Genomic DNA, 19,146 nt, shown 5'->3' on the forward strand with positions numbered 1-19,146 from the left:
TTGTATTCATTAAGTTTAATGCTAAATGCGGCTGTTCTGAAGACATGAACAATTGAATATTTCAACAGTTAACAAGCTTGCTTTAGCATAGTGTCCATATTTTTGAGATTTGTTTATTGTATATGTAATATAAGTACCTTCAATGGATAATATATGGCAATAAATTAAGTATATGTACAAATAAATTAACGATGTATATTAATTTGTGGCACTAGAAGTTAGATAGACTTACTAGTGAATGATGTTTGCTGACATGATATGATGATCAAACTGTGCAGCTCCATCTCGAAGTACAATTGCTGAATGAAAATATGCTTCCTGCAACATAGCACTCCACATTTTATGTTATCCAGATTATTCCCTTTGGAAACATAAATTGCTTTTATGAGGTATAAAATTATGTCTATTGCAGAACAGGGATAAGTCAAGTACATGCATAAGTGATAAACCTTCTAACCACTGATTCAGAATAACGCAATTTTTTTATGTCCAGAAGTCTGTAAAATGTGTAACAATAATAATCACACCTTTTTTTTTTTTTTTATATTGAGCTTATTGCATGTTGGCAATGTGACCTTCTATTAAAAAAATAAAACCAGGCATTTTTGCTCTCTGGTTGAAATGTAATTATCACTCAAATTGCATATGGCTTTTAGAAAACCCAAGGTAATTTTCAAAACTACAGATGAATGCAACTTTCCTTGTATTTATTTTTGCTTACAAACATAATCTTAACATTATTTCTAATTGTAACTTAATAACATGGTACTGATTGCATAAAGGGTATGTGATAAAATTATATGACTATTTAATAGGAGATATGATTATAGAATTGTTTCAAAACAGTTAATCAAGAAAAAAAGTGATAATGTTCATCAGCCTAAATAATGAATGGCTGAAGAATGCTGATGCAAGAGTATGTGAAATACCATATGAGTTTGTACAGATAAGTGATTAATTTTAGCCAATTTTGAAGCTATGAGAGTAGATATAATAGCTGCTCAACAATATCTTTGCTAACTCGTACCGGTTTAGGTAGAAATATAGTGGGTGCAATTCTGTTGTATTTGAGGTGATATTACTAGTCTTTCTGTATTTCATGATAAATCCTCTTTAGTTATCCTAGTGAGAGTGCAGCACTAGGAAAATTTGAGAGAAGGTGGTAAATTTTGATCTGTAAATACTTTCATTTATTGGAGTAGTGTTCCTGTTTTTCTCTTTGAATGTCCAATGTGTCATTCTAAAACCATTTTGATTTTAACATATATAATCCATCATTCAAGTCTAGCCACCTAGACTATATATGAAAATGTATGTTGGGAGAATCTTATAAGAGGTGGATTGATCCTCAGAGGTGCCTTTGGTTCAGTCCTTATAGGCATGAATGGGTTTGTTAAAGCTTAATACTGTATTTTTGTTTTCTAGCAGTTCAATATTTAAATTCTACTCAAGAAGCTGAGTTTATAATGTAGATGTTTGATCTTACATGATTACAGGTTCAGTTCAGCAGGGCTCTGTGCAGGTCTAAAACCTGATTTGTGTAGGATCAATGCTCTCAGCATTAACAGAGGGCCCTATTTGTAGGTATCCAAATTGAGTTGATTTTTATTTATGTTTGAGTTCCATTCATATTTTTATGTAAAACCTTCTGTATATATTTTCTGCTAAAAAACCCAAAACAAAATGGGCATTTCTCTTTATATACTTGAGTTAGACTTTAAGGTTTGTGTGACTTGTGAAAGTATCAGTATTTGACTTTGCAGCATTACTGTCAAAACATAATTTGTGAAGGCACCTGCTTGGTAACAGATAAAGAATTAGAGTATTATGTGTATGCTACAGTCATTGTAAAATCGTGGAGTTTTTGTGTGACCTTTCTCTAATGGTGTATTAATTACAAGAGAGATAATCCATTTAACAATAAGTATGGGATAACTAAATTAGCACAGGTCACCTAAAGGCCTTTTGTCAAATCCGATTGTTATGTTGTCCTTTTGACTTTTACCTTATGGTAGGCACTAACAAAGTATCTAAACTTTGATGGATTATAAACTCTAAACATGATATGTATTTTTCATAATGCTAATGTAATTTTCTAGGTACTGAAAAGGTCAAACCCCCACGTCTCTGTGTGCATTCTAAGTCTGTCTTTCCTTTTAATATTTCTTTTTCTCTGTTCCTCTGGTTCAAAAGTTCACTCAGTTCCCAAATGGCCACCTAATTTTCCAGTTATTCCCTCAAGCCATATGTGTTTTGGTTTCTTTATGGTTTATTAGGTACTGTAGGAAAGTAGCATAAGTTATATCATCTAATGAAATTCAAGCACACTTCAGTGATGCTTTGACTTGATTGCTGGCAGCAATTAAATCACAACGAAGGAGAATGATGCATAGGCTTACATATCCAGACACCCTACAGAAACTGGAAGAGGGATAAAACACAACAAAACCCCCAAATAAAATAACAAAACCCAAAAACAAGACAGACCAAACAAAACAGCACTGCCAGGCACTCTGGTCTTAACTTGATTTTTTTTTTTTTATTGGCTAACAGCCTGATTGATAGCAAAATCATAACTCGCTGTATGCTAACAGGCAGAGTTCACTTGTAGGTTATTGTGAGCTGATAAAGGGTTAGATGGAGTTTTGATTTTCGCATTGGTCCTTGGTGCACCAGATTAATGGAATTTCAATGAGAGACTGGAGTAGTCACAGCTTTGTCAGAAAAACAGATGGAGATTCTATAGCCATGTCTGCTCATTAATACCAGTTGCCTGAAAGGTGTACTACTTCTCTATACAAAAGACTCAACATAATTGATTTTTGAGCGGGGTATTTTTTCACTTATTGATGACTAGGTTTCTTGCAACTTAAATGACAGGTTTTTGTATAGTACATTTTATAACAGTGTTATGTCTGGTAATTTCTTACTGCCATCTGTATTTTGAAGAATATGTGTAGTGGGAAATACATATGTCTTGATTAGTTAAAAAACAAAGTAAACCAAAATACTTAAAAATTGAAATACTATGACTTTCTTTCAAGTTGGTAACAAACTTATTTTTGGTTGAGATGTTAATGAGGGAAAAGTTACTATTTTTCATTACTTTTCATGTTTCTTAAGATGGTATTAAATACAGGTTCAATGGCAGGCTGAAACTTTCCTATTTAACAATGTAATCTTCTATAATATAAAAGTATTTTTTTAACGGTAAATTTTTTTGGTTTACGGTATGGTAACTTGATTCCATGGGTATGAAATGCCATTAGTATTTAAGGAACAAACTTTCTGACTTTTTAAGTACTGAGTGAGAGAGAACCTCTGAAGAAGACACATCTGTTTAGCTCTACAGAGAGAATGTCATTGGATAATAACTGGATCTAAAAATGCAGTGAGTGCTGTGATAAAATAATTTAGATGATCACCATTTCTATGGAAGGTCAGAAATGTTGCCTTGGGTATGTAAGGATGAAAGAAGTACTAAAAATGTGTCTGGGGACTTGTATGCTCTTCAAACTATTATATTAGGCTATAGCTTATGAATAAAATATGGTTTTTAGTAGAAAATTCTTAAACAGTGTGAGAATCTCATATTAAATCTCCCCATAGTTGAAATGGAGGGAGGTAGGGCTAAAGAAAGCTAAACAGGGCATTTGGAGAACTTTGAGGAAACAGAATAAACTAAAGGGTTATGCTTTAACTGTTTGTCATCAAGAGGCAGTCTTGAAAATGAGCAAAATTTATTGCTCCCTGCAACATGTGTTTCTTGCTAGAATTTTTGGATGAAGCAACACGCCTCGGCACTTTGTTTTCATGCAGCTCCTTTGGAAAAGTTTTATGCAAGTCTTTGCAGGCTTGAGTCAACTATTTTACATGATCTATAGTATTTACTTTGTGTGAATGTCACATTTTGCATTTTGATTGATCAAGTGAGAATGAAAAATTTTTTGACTGAGTTTTGCATGCTGCTTCTTTTGACGTTTTAAGTCTCAAATGCAAATACTAATTAAGCTTTTTTTTCCCCCCTTATTTTTCCTGTTTGTTAGGCACGGAGGTTTGAATATTGTCACTGAAGAAGGGGAGGTAGAGTTCAGTGTAGGACTTTATGCCCACTTTCTTCAACTACATTCCTACTGAGTTTATATTTGAGGCACTATATTAAAGGAAAAACTGTGTTCCATCACAGAGCCAGTTAAACAGTGTTAGCAAGTAAGCAACGTAATAAAGGTTGGAGAATGGAAAATGCAACTAGGATTTTCTGTTCTTTCTCTTTTTGTCCTTCTTATGCCTCCAGTCTTGTACTGGTTTACCACTATTTTATTAACATAATCATATACATGTTTGCTTGTCTTGGGGATGACGGCATTGGAAGTTTACCTGAGTTATTCTAGATTAGTTATTTGCTTCGCATTATTGGAGAGAGAGTTACAAACTTAAGTGCATGACAGCCATTCAAAGGAGTGGGAAGTTTCTTTATTTGTCTTGTTTTTCCCATAGATAGATCTCATTGAAGGCAGTAAACCAGGTATTTTATTATTTCTTATAGCTATTTAAATATTCAAGCTTGAATAAAAAAAAGTCATATTGAGGGGAAGTAAGATCTAGATTTGCTTGGACACTTGATCTTTGGTAAGAAAAGGTGGCTTCTACTTTCTGCTCTTACTAGGAACTGGCAGAGGGCGGTAGCCCATCATATGGAAAATGTGTAAAGATGGGACTTTGGCATGCTAACTTTTTTCTGAGGGGATGCTAGTTTTTTTCAGAATTGTGAATGGGAAATACTGTAATTTATTATTTTGGTATAGGTAGGTAATTCTAGGTTTTCATCAGTGGTTTAGCAGACTCTTTTGCTGTGTCTGAACAAATTTTGTATGGCAGAGGAAATACTGTGTCTTGCAGTGTATTATGGTTCTGCATTTCTGGCTGAAAAGGTAATATGATAATCAGAAATGTTGCTTTCGGAATTCTAAAAAATTGTAATTAGCAACTCAGTCTTAAGCAGGAAGACTGAAGTCTAGAATTCCCAATGTGGTGTGCTGAGTCTGTCAGAGGAAGGATGTATCACTAGGAAATTAGGCTGACACACTTATGAACAGTTTACATGTCATCCAGAATACAATCTTTTACAAACTGGCAGAACACAATGAAAAGTATAACATATTGAAGAGGAACTTAAAATATGAAGCATTTTTTTGAAACTCAGTTTATGAGGATGTTGGTGCATGTTGGACCACATATGCATAAATTCCCAGAAAAAAATCTGTTTAAGAGATGAGAAGAGGGTGCTGACTCCTTGTTGGAAAGGAGAGGTCTTAAGAGTAAAACCAGTGTATTCATCCTTAGTCTACCTGAGATGTTTCTTGGCAGGTACCTCCCTCATCTTTCTCTACTGCTGCAATTTGAGTCTCCCTTGGACAACTTGCCCCAGTGCACTCTGTTTGCTGTAAGAGGATACATATCCTAAGCTCTTTGTCGGTCTTTTGACTTTTGACTCTCTTTTGTCTGTAAAAAACGACAATGGTATATTTTTTTTCCCTCTGTCATGAATATATTTGAAGACTGAATAGAATCTCTATAACTTTCCACATGCAGCTCCTGTTGAAACCTTATGAAAAGAACAAACAACTGAACTGCTTGCTTGCTTGCTGATTTGTTTGTAGTAACTATAGAAATGCATTTAGCAGCAGTGACCTACTTGGAAAAGCAAAAAGTTTTTTAAAAAAAAAGAGCGTGTGAAATATGCAAAGCTAATCTAATTAATTTTGATTTAAACCATTTGTACAGAACATAAGGGAATAATTTCTAATAGGAAGCAGAAGTTTTAAGTGAAATTTTGTCCCTATTAAAGTCAACAGTAAAGTTAAAAATGGCATCATGTAGGTTAACAGTGTGTACAAATTGATGATACTAAAATGTTTGAACTTCTAATTATCATAATGAAAAACTTCCTATTAAACAATAAACCCCTGTGTTCTTTTAGCATTTACCTTTCTCCCATGGGAGAGATGACATGGTTTGTTGCTCATTTTATTTCATCTATGTTGCTTCAGTGACTGAGCAGTAACAAAACAGCCATGTATGCTCCACCACTAAGTAGGACAATATCCACAATAAAAAACTAATAATGACTTGCTTAACTCATTTCTTTTTCATATTAGATCATAATTTTATTCGAGATTTGTAACAACATTATCATAAAAAAAAAAGCCCAGAAAGCTGAAGTGAATACATTTTTCTGTTTACATTATCTTGCTTGTTGGCCTAATGTCCTTCTAGATCGGTTCTTATACATCACAAATAGCTGACATAAAAAGAAAGAGGAAAGGTTTTCCTTCAGCCTCTTGGGTATGTGATAAGCTTTTCAAATGTGTTTTGCAGGCTGTTAATTATGGATTTAGGACCTTATTAATGCTTTACCTTGGTTGAGTGATTTTTCTACCTTCTAATTTCCTGAAATTCTTCTTTCTTGCTGCAAGCAGTAATGGCAAGTCAGCTTCCATTCTGCTCCTTACTCCCTTCCTCACAGAACCAGACAGATGCATCAGTTGTAGATGATAGCATTCATTCTTGCTACTCCAGTGGCACCTTGAGGTGGGTAGGTACCCTTCTGGTACCAGAGGTGAGCAAGTCCAGCAGATTGATGCTGCTTGGCATTCAAGGCACAGAGACATCTTTTCCTTCCTGGTATTTACCAAGTATGGCAGGAAAGTGGTTCTGCCTTCAACATATACTATGCAGTAGCCCCAGACATCCTGGGGAGAACAAACTCTACATAACCATAGTGTTTTCTTGGTTTTAGACTAGATCAGAAATATGTAAAACAATGCTTGTGTGGTACTTCATGTTTTGTCTCAAGGATGAGGCTTTCAAGGTCCTACTAGGGGAAAAAAAAAGAAGTGTAGACTTGCAATGCAAGTACAAACCAAGTTTGCCATGTGTATCCATCCTAACGAACAGAAAAAGATTTTCCCCATATTCCTGGTTTTGTGTTTTAACTGATCAGTAGTTTCTGTAAAGGTGCAAAGTGAATCTGTAGAGTTTAAGCAAGAATGAAACCGGCCTGTTTTCTCTCAGGCATCATGCAATCCAGGCATTAATTTAGTTGATTTGGGTTTGTTTCCTTTTTAAATAAAAGCAAAGTTGCAGTGGACTAATATTTGTCAATTTTCAGATAAAATTTGAGTGGAAAAGTAAAAACTGTGTCATGAAAAGTTTTATTGAAGTGTTTTGCAAGGAAAAAACATTGTAGATAAAATCTTTATGGTATCGTCTGTATTCATTATTATAAAGTTCATTATTGCCCTTTTCAAGAAGATGTTGCAGATAATTGTTCACTGCTTAAAAATTTTCAGCTGGAACCGTACTTCTTTGGGCATCTATCACTAGGCAGTATTAGTTTGATTGGTAGTTTTCTCAGTAATTCTTCATAGATGTTTACTTGGTTTACTTACAATAGTAGGACTTAAGAGTAGAGTAGCAGACTAAAACTGGTGAATGCCATATTTTTTCCAGACTAAGATTACTAGTACAGTTTCTTAACTAATATTAGGCAGAGCCTGTTCACAACTATCACTATAATGACAGGTATTATCCCATGAGAATCTTAGTTTTGTCTTCTCTATTGCTGATAGTCGAAAATAGTTTTGAGCCCCTTTTGGGCAAGGAATTATGGATGAACCTGTACTACAAAATGGAGGAAGACCTTTTCTGGTATAAACAAGATTTTCCTGTCCTTCCGAGTATTTCGTCTGTCTACCTGAACACATGTTGCTTAATGGAGAGTATGTCACAGCCTGATAATAACTTTTCAGAGATATCCTATTCTTCATATGAAATATCTTTTTCCTTGTTCCTCAACAGTCAGATTTTATATTTCTGTATATCATAGAATCATATAATTGAGTTGGAAGCAACTTTAAAGATCATCTAGTTTCAACCCCCCTGCCGTGGGCAGGGACACCTTCCACTGGACTGGGTTCTCAAAGCCTCATCCAACCTGGCCTTGAAGGCTCCAGGGCTGCGGCTTCCACAACTTGGACGTGGGTTATGTATAAATACTCACAATACATATTCAAAGATGCAGTTAGTTTATTATGTGCTTCACATATCTGCACTGCTTTGCACTGAGGAGGTAAGGGGAAAGGATTAGCGTTGAGATAATGTGAATGGGGGCAGAAGGATGTTTGGATTGTGTACGTGGCTGTGCTGTAAGATGGAAATGGAATGGAGATGAGAAGTGAAGGTGGTCCAAGTCTTTTTTGGTAGGTAATAGATGAATTGTTCTTTTGCAAGTATGGGTACAGGAAATGGGCCTTATTACAGTTGCCTGGAAAATAAGTTAATGGAAGTGTTGTCATTGGCTTGCAATGAAAAAAAAAATTAACCATGCCTGTTTTCACATGGAGAGTCCAACATATTCTTATAATTCTGTCAATTTTGTGTTTAGTAATTTGAATAGTGTGAACATAAGGTGGTGGGGAAAAGCTTGTCTTTTAGTTTGTCTAGAACTGCTTTCCTTATATGATAGTAGGAGTGGACTGATTTTTCTCTCTCTAACATCTTCAGAGGCTAGCTTTCATGCTGTATTTTAACAGAAAAATAATTGGTGCGACTACCACAAATTTGTTTGATCAAAGCTTCTTGGAACAGTTTAGCAAAATGGCTGTTCAGTATTTGTGTGTGAAAAATAACTGCCTGCTAAGAGTTGAAAATACACAGAAGAATGTAGTCATAACAGAGAGAAGTGGAGAGATATTTTTTCCTCTGTAATCTGTATAGCTAACACTTGGAATTGCAGGTCAAAAATAAACCCAGCAAAATAAAAACTTTGTTTTTACTTGTAAACCACAATATATCTGCAAATTTAATTTGGAAATATGGACTACGTGATGCAGTTGACAGAGGTAGATTTAAGTACTTATTGTTTTTTTTAATGTATGGCATACCTTTTTTTACTGTCTCAGATCACTGGAATCTTCCAGGACTCTCATTCATTTGTGTGATATTTAGAATGTGGTTTAGAAATAATGTGAAAATGCCATAGTGAGCTGGTGATAATTGATTTGCTCCATCACACAGAAATACCTCTTGTTTTCCTCTTCCTCCTCCCTTGGGCAATAATCATGGGATCAAGCTGCCAGTCTGTAGATATAATTTTTCCAGCAGTGCCATCTGGCTCCTTGGCAGTGGAAGTTGCATTGGCTTCTTTGCTGTTTCCACTGATTTTTGTCAAATGTTAGTCCATTGATGAGATGTCTTTTGCTAGTGGGTGCTGATTTCTTCCCTCCCCCTGAGTGAATATTGGTTTTTTATTGGTATTGTAAAGGACTGCTTACTTTTAATTTTTTATTATTAATGGCATTTAGGACTTAATATCGCATTTTTTTGAGGAAAAATTAGGATTTATGTATAAATTGATTTCCTTTACCCACGGTGAAAATAGTTTTGCAGGACTTTTGTGTGTTTTGAATAGTCCTAGCTTCATTTTCTCTCAGAGATTTTTATAGATCTTCAACATTAATAAGAATTGTTTCCTTTTTATTTTGGAAACTCACTTTTAAAAGAAATTATGAATAAACAATAAGAATTTGTAGGGTCTGTGTAACAGAGGTAGCAAGTTATATGATTTGGAATAACCAGCCAAGCAAGCTATCCTTTCTATCAGAGAACTGCAGTTTTATTTTTGCTGTCACCTTTTCTTAAAAAAAATTAAAAAATCTAGAAATGGTGGTTCAGTAGGACAAACGCATCTACGTTGCTTTATTCTATTCAGGCCTTAAATGCATTTCACTGCCGTACAAGATGTAATGACAGTATTGATAAAGATTTAGAAAAGAATACTCTGTGAATAGGATTTTAATAGGGATGGAGAGGTGGGAGGAAAATCTTGTTGATCTAAATGATTTTTGTAGTTATTATTATTCTTACTAGTTTCTTGATTTTGTTTTTAATTTTTATTTCCTCTACTGGTCAGAGCCAATGATTTAGAGGAGAAAAAAGCTTGAGGAGCTGAGGATCCCATCCAAATATGAAGAACAGAGTTTCAGATAACACATTTTTATCCTGCTTTGAAAAAAACCAGCTTTGAATATTTTATGTGAATTAAAAAAAAATAATCCAAAACCCTTTCTGTTATTATGTAAGTGAACCCCTATTAATCAGGACAAGGCTAACTAATTTAAATCCTTTATATATTTTTCAATTTATATTTTAACCTCCATTTTTAAGTGCTATGTCTCAGATGAGTGACTTATACTCATCCCTGAGTGTAAATCTAAATTTTCTTTTGTGTTGAAAGTATAACTTAAAGTTATTCAAGGTAACCTTGTGAACTCTCAAACACAAACAAATGTGTTTAGTTGGCCTATCGGAATATTTTTATATTATTATCCCTAAAAGTAGAAAATAATGAGCACTATTTCTTTATCATAGTCTTATTACTACCCTAGTGTAATGCTTTTGTTAATAAAATGCTATTAGACTAGTATGTAAATCAATATTCATGTGTTTTCCCAGCATTGCAGAAATTGTCCAGTACCGGAAATTATAGAACTAAAAATCTTACGTGGGGCAAGGAGGGCCTTGAACGAGAATTTTGTAGCAGTTGTTTTGAATTAAATTTCAAGGATCTCTTGGTGTTTCTTTCTAGTAGTTTTTTAAAGAAAACAACTACAACAGACAGGGTGTCTGAATGTGGGACTCCTTATCAGTAACTTGACTCTGACACAAAGTATTTTTAACCTGTGAGTTCAGTTGAAAGAATCTGTAGAAAGGGCTATAATATCAAAGTATGGCAAGCATAACTAAATATGCATGATCTATTGTTAATAGTAAAAATATAAGTCTTTAGGCTCACAGAATATATTCTCTCATGAAAGATTTTAAGGGTGTAAGTATATCATGATTTTCTAAAATAGCATCAGATCTTCTTTTTGTTCGTAACTAAATGTGAAGATAGAACGTTGCTGCTAATCAATTGTCTGGGATGCCACCTCATTAAGATTTACACGATCATCAAAAATCCCCAGAATTGTTTGTTGGCTATATCTTAACTCAAATATATAAAGGGGATACCATAGCATTTTTCTTTAGAATCGCAGGGAGTTCAGTGACCTTTTGTGGCAAATTATGTAGAAAGAAAATATTTATATTCATTTAAAATAACCTCCATGAAGAAATAGTCTCATTACCCTGTTTGATCAATTCCTTGCAGCCTGAGCTGTAGCATGCTGCTATTGCCATTGGTTGATGGAATACACTGAGAAGTGGCTAATGGTGATGGTGCTCATCAGGACAGGGTTCAGCCAGCGGTCAGCAACAAATAATTCAAGACTGTTTCTAAGTTTGTGGCTGGTGGAATTTGCTTCTTGCCCCAAGCCAGCAGCATTGCTGAGCTGGGCTATTTGATTAGAGGAGAAGCATATTTGCTTCTTAGCAACTGCACATTTGCACAACACACAGACCTATACTGCCTCCAAAGGTTTGTCTTTTGTGATGGTGGAATAATACTTTTCTGTTGATTGACAGACAAAAGAGATCTTTGCAATGCAGACGAGTTTACAACCAATTTTTTCTTTGTCTTCCGTAAACCTATCAGAGGTGCTTCGTAATTTAGCATTGCACGGTGCAGGTTTTATATTTGCAGCAAGACTGGCCATGATTTGAACTGCATTTAAGCTATTACTGCTATGCGTATTTAAAGGACAGATGCACACTTAAGCTTAAGCATTGGTGTGTGCAGCTTTTTCCCCAGCAGGTGTACTTAATGGAAATTATTTTCTACTGTATTTTGAAATAAATTTCAATATGTATATTGCTATTTCCCATGCAAGAATGCTATTCCTTGTATAGAAGATAATGGTAAAGTGAAAGCTGCTCTATTCTTAGTGCTTTTTTTTTAATATATTGACAGAATTGCAGCAGTTATCACAATTTTAATAGTGCACGCATGTGTGTAATTTTTGATGTAACATTTCCCACAGGAAGTGAGTCTACAGGAGAAAATGTGTCTAGTCAGTAGAAGACAAAGGTATTTATAACACTGGTAAACCTTGAAAGAGGACAATTTAGGAAAAAGAAAGGTTGAGATTTACAGTCCTAGGAGGCCAGGGCAAGAAAAAGGCAAACTTTTTTTTTTTTTTTTTAATGGTTTTACAGCTCTTTTCACTCCTGGTCTGTATTTTATTGTGGAAGTTTCTGTACTACCATAGTAGAACAATAAATCGCTGATGTGGTTACTGAAATGTTGCATGAAATAGTAAGTACAGTTAATGTTAATGTAGATTTCTGCAGATATCTGCTTGCATATTTTCCTAAATAAAAGATATCTTTTAACTTTCATAACTAAAACCAGTGGATTTTATAGTCTGTTAAAACTGTATGTTTTAAGGGACAGGGAGAGTTAGAGCAGGAGTGCACAATAAAAGGAGTGTGGGCTGTATTAGCATGACTAATGTAAGCATACAGGAGTTTACTTACTAATAACCTTTTCAGTGGCAGTTCAGAGCCAAAAGAGGAGAACAAGAAAGCACTCTGATGTGGTGAGGCAATAATAAACCCCAGATGTCCCTCTTTAAATCAACATTAGACCTACCAAAGTTTTAAATCCTTTTTCATTTAGGAATTATTTTTTTTTTAGTCAGATGAACAATTTAAAATGAAGCATAATCCAAATTTTAGGCCTTTGTAGAGAATTTTAGGCCTTTGTAGAGAATTTTAGGGATTATGAGGGAGTGAGTCCAAAATAAAAGCACTGGGGGGAATTGGTGGCTGTTCTAGGGAACAGATATTTGGGGTGTGCGTGCACAGGAAGCAAGGTGTAGAAATAGGTACAGCTGTTGTTTTTGAGGCCCTGGAAGGGCTGGTTGATGACTAACTTCTTTCTCTTCGTTGTTAAATTTGATGTACATATATATGAGTTTTTAGAAGGATGTTTTAATATACTGGTAGGATTTCACAATCTGCAGGGAGAGGGGTTAGCTTTGGCTTAGTTTCTGAGACATTTAAAGTTGTGATAGTGTGACAAGGTGGCTGCTTGTTATGCTGCTGAATTGCCAAAGAGATGCTTATGCCTGATAGACTTAGTTTATACCTCAGTAGCTGTTAAGGTGTTACCTGTGCTCTGCATAGTTTTTATGCTTCTTTCATTCATATATGCACAATAAATTAGTGGACAGTTTTTTGTATTTTTTGTTTGTTTGTTTGGCTGGTTGGTTCTTGTTTTGATATCAGAGAGCCTTTTGCAAAACTGGGTTTTTTGAATGTAGTAACTAAAAGTAGGAATTGGCACATTACTGCTATTAAAATGCAACTGTATCCATGGTAGAATGCAGCAGCTTTTACAATGGCACTATAAACAATACCCAGCAATATAAGACCAGGATGTGAGGAATATTTCACCTAATTGAAGTGACAAGGGGGATTTTGCATAGGTAGAAGCAATTATTCATATTGGAGGTGCGCCAGAACGCTGGGGTTATTCCCCTCATTTTGCTAATTAGGCTTTCAGTTTCATTAACAGTCATTGAGATAGTGGGTGACTGACTTGTATATGAACTTAGCCATGATGCATATAAAGAATATTTTATTGAATTATTGTGGATCATTTTTGTCTGTATAGCTCAAGATAGATAGAAATAAGGAATGTTTTAAGATGTGCAGAACACCAAATAGTATGAAGACTGAAGGCAGTGCAGCTATGACTATTTTTGGGTAGACTGCCATAAGTAGGACACTACCATATTTATATTAGTGACATTTTATTACCTCTTTTAAGATAGAGTTTACGAGGGTCTCTACCTTTACAAATGTGTATGTTGAGAAGAGAAATTAATCCAGCTTTGTTGTGCTCCCAGGATGTTTTCAACCTGGGGTAAATTTAACTTTGAAGAGGTTTGAGGAATCTACAGTTCTTGTCTTTAAGCCTTAATTTAGGAAACACAACTTAGTGCATATGATATCTTTAAATTCCCTTGCCACTCTAATACACTCTCATTGGTGTTTTTTTTTCCCCCTCCCCCTGTTAATTGCCTTTGTCCTGCAGAAACAGACAGTTTGAGGGAGGTTTTTGTTTGGTTTTGTTGTCCTTTTCAAGGACCAATAATGAGGTGCAGTGATTCATAACATATTATAGTGATACCAAATAACTGCTTGCTGTATTTTGGAAAGGGCCTTGAGTGTCTGAACCTTAATTAAATCTCTAGGTCAGTCTTTTTTTCAACTGACTTCTCCTTTTCCAGATTCCGTGATAGGAATGTCATGTAGGGAATTTCCAGTTAGTGATGATTTGGGTCTTAAATTAAAAATAGACTTCAATGAAGAAAATTTACAAGTAGAAACCAAGAAGGTGAAAATATTGTACAAAAAGCAAATTTACCGAATCAAAATGTTAAAAAAATCACGCGTGTGAAACTGAACAAGCTAAACTGATGAAAATCGCCTTAAAACTGAGAAATAAATTGTTTCTTTCACAACTAGAGTTGTTTAGGTTGTTATTTGGGTTCTCCTTGCCTTATAACAATCAAAACAGAACAATGCTCTTGTAAGGTTACGTTATAATAAAGAAAAGTGTGGTTACAACATAACTACTTATTCTGGTTCACACTGCTGTATAGATGTGGCCGTAATTTGTCCTTTTGGTTTGATAGTTACATGGATGATCCTCCTGTAATTCTTTGTGAATTCTTTGGGACTGAGAGTCAGTTGTCTAGCTCTGATGGCTTTTTCATGTTAGTTTCTTCACGCATAGGATTGTTCTAAGTAATATACCAGCTATTTGTAAATATTTTGAACCAAGTTATCTTTGTGTGTTTTATTTCTCTTCCATAACCAGAAGTAACTTCTTTTGTCAGTGTGCTTTATTGGCTAATACATATACTGTTGGACAAAATTATTTTAATGAAATTAGAACAAATAGAACAGCAATTAGTCACTCTATTTTTTTGGTATGCCTCTGATCTTGCACAGAAACAGGCTTTGGTAGTGATATAAGACACGTAATGGTATAGACGATGCATGGAAGGTTGATTCAAGAGTCTTGTCCTTTGGTACTTCTGTGTCACTGACTGTGTGGTGTTCTCTACAACAATTTTGTCAGGAGTTTTTGAGAATTTGTTGTCAAAGTATATTATTTTTAGAGGATTGAAAGTTTATGCAAGGAAATCTGACAGTGCATTAGCATAACTGTTGTAGATGCAAATACTTTTGTGGGAAACAATATAAAAAAGAACCTCCATAATGATGAGTTTTTACTTTGATACAGTTTTGTTGCTAATTGTAGATTCATTGGCTGATTTTGCAAATTCAGTTTGCATACAAACTGAAGCTGAATGAAAAAACCATGCAAATTGGCTAAGTGCCAATAAATGAGGTAATGTATTTTTCATGTGTCATCTTATTTTCATTGGATCAAGGCAGTTTTAGAATCCTCTACTGTATGTATGAATTGGAATAATTCCATGCTTCAGAGAACCTAATCAGGATAAGACCAAAAAGTGGGAGAAAAAGTTTGGAAACGGATGTGTAAATATACTAGGGGAAGACCTATGTTGTGTGGAAGGTGTGTAACGGGGACTGGAATTAAGTCTGTAATGGCTGCTGAAGTCCACAGAAATCTCCTCCTCCTTTACTAGAAATGTAACTGTCAACTTAGAAAAAGCCCAGGTGGTTAGGAATACAGCAATATTATTCTGTGCATTGCCACTTCCTTATTATTACTATTATTACTATATTCAGGCTTTAGTAGTCAGCATTCTTGTGATGTGTTACTTGTTCACCATTACAGGGATACCCACATTCTTGATGTGGGGAAAGAGGTAGAGTGTCAAAAGCACAGTTAAGTCCTTAAACTAAAATCACTTAATTTCTACTGTTGTTTCTTTGTTTTTTTGTGTGACAGTGAGAGTTGAAAAAGTGCCTGTTCAAACTGAGGGAAAATTTTGGCTTTGGTGGACTGAACTCCCACAATTTCAGCGAGCTTTTTGTGTGTTAGAAAACAGCATTTGCACTTGACATGATTTTATATTTAAAAAGAAAGAAAGGAGAAGGCAACATTATTAGAATCAAAAGTTGTTTTTCTTGGAAAACCATTTAATTTAGATGATCAGAGTCATCTTATTGTTTGGATCCTCTTTCATGTGTTTTCCTTGCTTTTTTCCCTGTCAACCTGAAGGATGCTATAGCAGTCACAGAAGAAAGTCTGCAGTTTTATGAAATGCATGAATCAGTACATATGTGACATCCCAGACTTATACATGCTGTAACGTCCACTCCGCCCCTTCTTCTGCCTCCCTCCAACTGCTTACGTTACTTGGAAAAAGCGTGTGGGTGCGGCACGGGACAATCACTAAAGTGGCACAGCAGGCCTGAAAATGAAATATTTTTCCCTGTAAATATTTCTTTTAAGAAAACCAATGAAACCAACAACATTTCACAGCATTTCTAGAAAGATGTGAATACTGTTTCTCTGTTATGAAGAGGAACAGTGGAGACAAAGTAGCTCTGACTTGTCCAAGATTGTGAAAGGAATCTGGTTAAGAGCCAGGACTAGTTCTTCATTTTCTAGCTCCTGCTTACATGGTAAGATCTCTTCATTATGTCTCACACTTTCCAGCTTTCTGAAGTTTTTGACAATTTGAAATGGATATTAAAGGGACATAGGGTAAACTTTTTCCCCCCTGTCCTCAGAACCACATCATTTATTAAGAGATGTCATTCTAATGTGTATACAACTTCCATGGCTTTGAGTGTTATTGTAAATGGTAAAAAGACTCTTTGGTTGGGTTTAGACTGATGCCGCCTTCTGAAGTACAAGAGGTGTTTGTAGTTTTGTATAATGTCTTAGTTTTAATAATATTTTATTATGAAAATATCAGTGTTTCTTTAACTGTTTAAGAATACCGTATCTTGCTCTGATTCTTCAGTATCAGAAAAGTCATTTAGGTATCAGATCCCAATACCACCTCCCCCCCCTCAGAAGTTACAGAAGTGCATTCAGCTGCTGATATAGACACTAAAACTGTGAGTTTTCCCTTATTGGCTCATTTGAAAGTTGCCTTTTTTTAAAATTTTTTATTTATTATATGAAAAAGGTGATGGTGCAATTTAAAGGCTGGTATATAGACTATATCAAAAGTAATACAGTACATTCTGGAAGCAAGAGTATGATGCTTTCTGTCTGAAAGATCACAGCTAACTTGTAGAAACTAGTGGAAAAGTTTATGAAAGTTACTCTTTAACTTGCACTTTAGAAACAGAAGCCTAAAACTGAGCTGCCTGAGTATTATCATTACTCCAAATCAGCATAATTACCATTAGGAGAGAATTGGTTCCTTTAAAGGAAAAAATAATGAAGGGAAAACTTCTTAAAATGAGTTTTATTACATTTTTCTTATAAAATTAGTCTTTCATTTTGTTGATTAATGCTTGAGTTTAAGATTTTGATGTAGGCATTTTGCCATTATAATTCTGAAATATGGGAAGTCCTTGAAAACATTCCGGGATTGCCTTCTGTCTGTCTGCCTTGTAAAAGATCCTTTCAGTTAAATGGACCATCCTCCTTAAATGATGTCATTAGCTTGGATTGAAAAGACATTGCCTGCAGGGAAATCATTTAATTGTCTTAAAGTGCTCTACTTCTGTAGATCTTGAAGCAGCACCCTCACTTCCATCTTTGTATCAGATAATTCATCTAAAATTCTGTTTTTAATCTCTGACGAAATATTGAGATGTAATTTCCACTTTTATTGGAGAAATTTGAGACCTTTTATAGTCTTGTCTCTGTCAAATGGATGGAAAAGTTTCACTTGTTGAAATGCAAATGGGTGCTGTCTTTTTTTGACTTAAAGAATTAATTTAACTTGTATTCATGCACTGCTTTATAAATATTAATGTATTGAACTCTTACATTTCATTGATACTAAGGTATACTTTTTTACATGTGTATTTCTAAAATCAGTAATATTTACTGGGTCAAAGAGCAAGTTAAGTTTTGGGGATAAATGCAAACTTTTTTATTTTTGTTTAAGGTAATGCATTACATGTTGGTAAACAAAAACAATGACTATCTTTTTTTCACTGGACTTATCAGTTTCTCTGTCATGTTAAAGTGAGTTTATCAGGGATACTGGGAATTTTTAATCGAGTAGGTAGTCACACTAGCAAAAAATCAAACCTATGTGTATCAATGAATTACTAATTTAATTAGAAAATATAATCCTTGAAAATATATTGTGTATTTTGTCTATAATCTATTGCGCTTACGTTTTTAAACTCTCAATTATTTAATTTTAAATACTTCAAAGTAGAAAGATAAATGTATTTCAAAATTCAAATATTTATAGATGTAGTTTCTGGCTTGGAGAAATATTGGACTGAGCATGCTATAGAAGTTTCAGAAAACTTTACCCCTTAGATAGACTAGTTATGCCTTTAAAGTGGAAAAAGTGACATTTCTGATGCTTTAATAAGAAATTTTAATTTTGATCTCTTTCATTTTTCTGACATTTTTGCTTGGTATCAGCCTTAAAGGAAGATGTTTCAGTAGCATGCATAAAACCTAGGACTGCAGGTTTCATGTTTGTTTTTCTTCTAACACTGCCTAGCAAGCTCCAAGAGAGACTGGTTTGTTTATTCTTGTGGTATTTTAATTGCAGTTGTGTAAGTTGAACTATGCTAGAAATTCCATGTGAACTTTTTTATCAGAGTAAATATTTAGGGTCTGTTCCTGCTCCTCTTGTAGCTAGCGTCAGTTTTCCACAGAGAGGTACCAGATCAGGAAAAATGATTGTTTTGATACTCTCAAATTTCTGGAGTTCACTGTAATCCCTGTCAAAAGCTTCAAAAATTCAGATTCTGTAAACAGAATCCTGAGAAACCTCCAGAAGTAAGGCTGCTTCCTAGGCCACACCAGTGAATTGCCTATGCTTTGTTTCAAAAATATTTATATCCCTTACTGGTTTTAATTCTGTAGCCTATTAACTATTATATGTAGCCATAATTATTTCTTATTTCAACCTCACTAACCTTACTCTCAATAGTAAGTTCTGTGGATAGATTGCTTTTTAAAGTATCTCTCTCTTCTACTTACCAGTATCAGATTTGTTGCCTTTCAGTGTCACAAAATGTTTCCTTGTTCTACACAATGCAAAT

General features: G+C 34.6%; 1 protein-coding gene across 2 annotated transcripts in view; it reads left to right on the forward strand.

Moving 5' to 3' along the window:
• SKAP2 (src kinase associated phosphoprotein 2) overlaps positions 1-19,146 on the forward strand; it is a 119,258-nt gene that overhangs the window by 23,904 nt on the left and 76,208 nt on the right. The window lies entirely within an intron of this gene.

This window comes from Pseudopipra pipra, chromosome 1 (assembly GCF_036250125.1).
Source record: "Pseudopipra pipra isolate bDixPip1 chromosome 1, bDixPip1.hap1, whole genome shotgun sequence".
In the NCBI taxonomy this organism is placed as follows: Eukaryota; Metazoa; Chordata; class Aves; order Passeriformes; family Pipridae; genus Pseudopipra; species Pseudopipra pipra.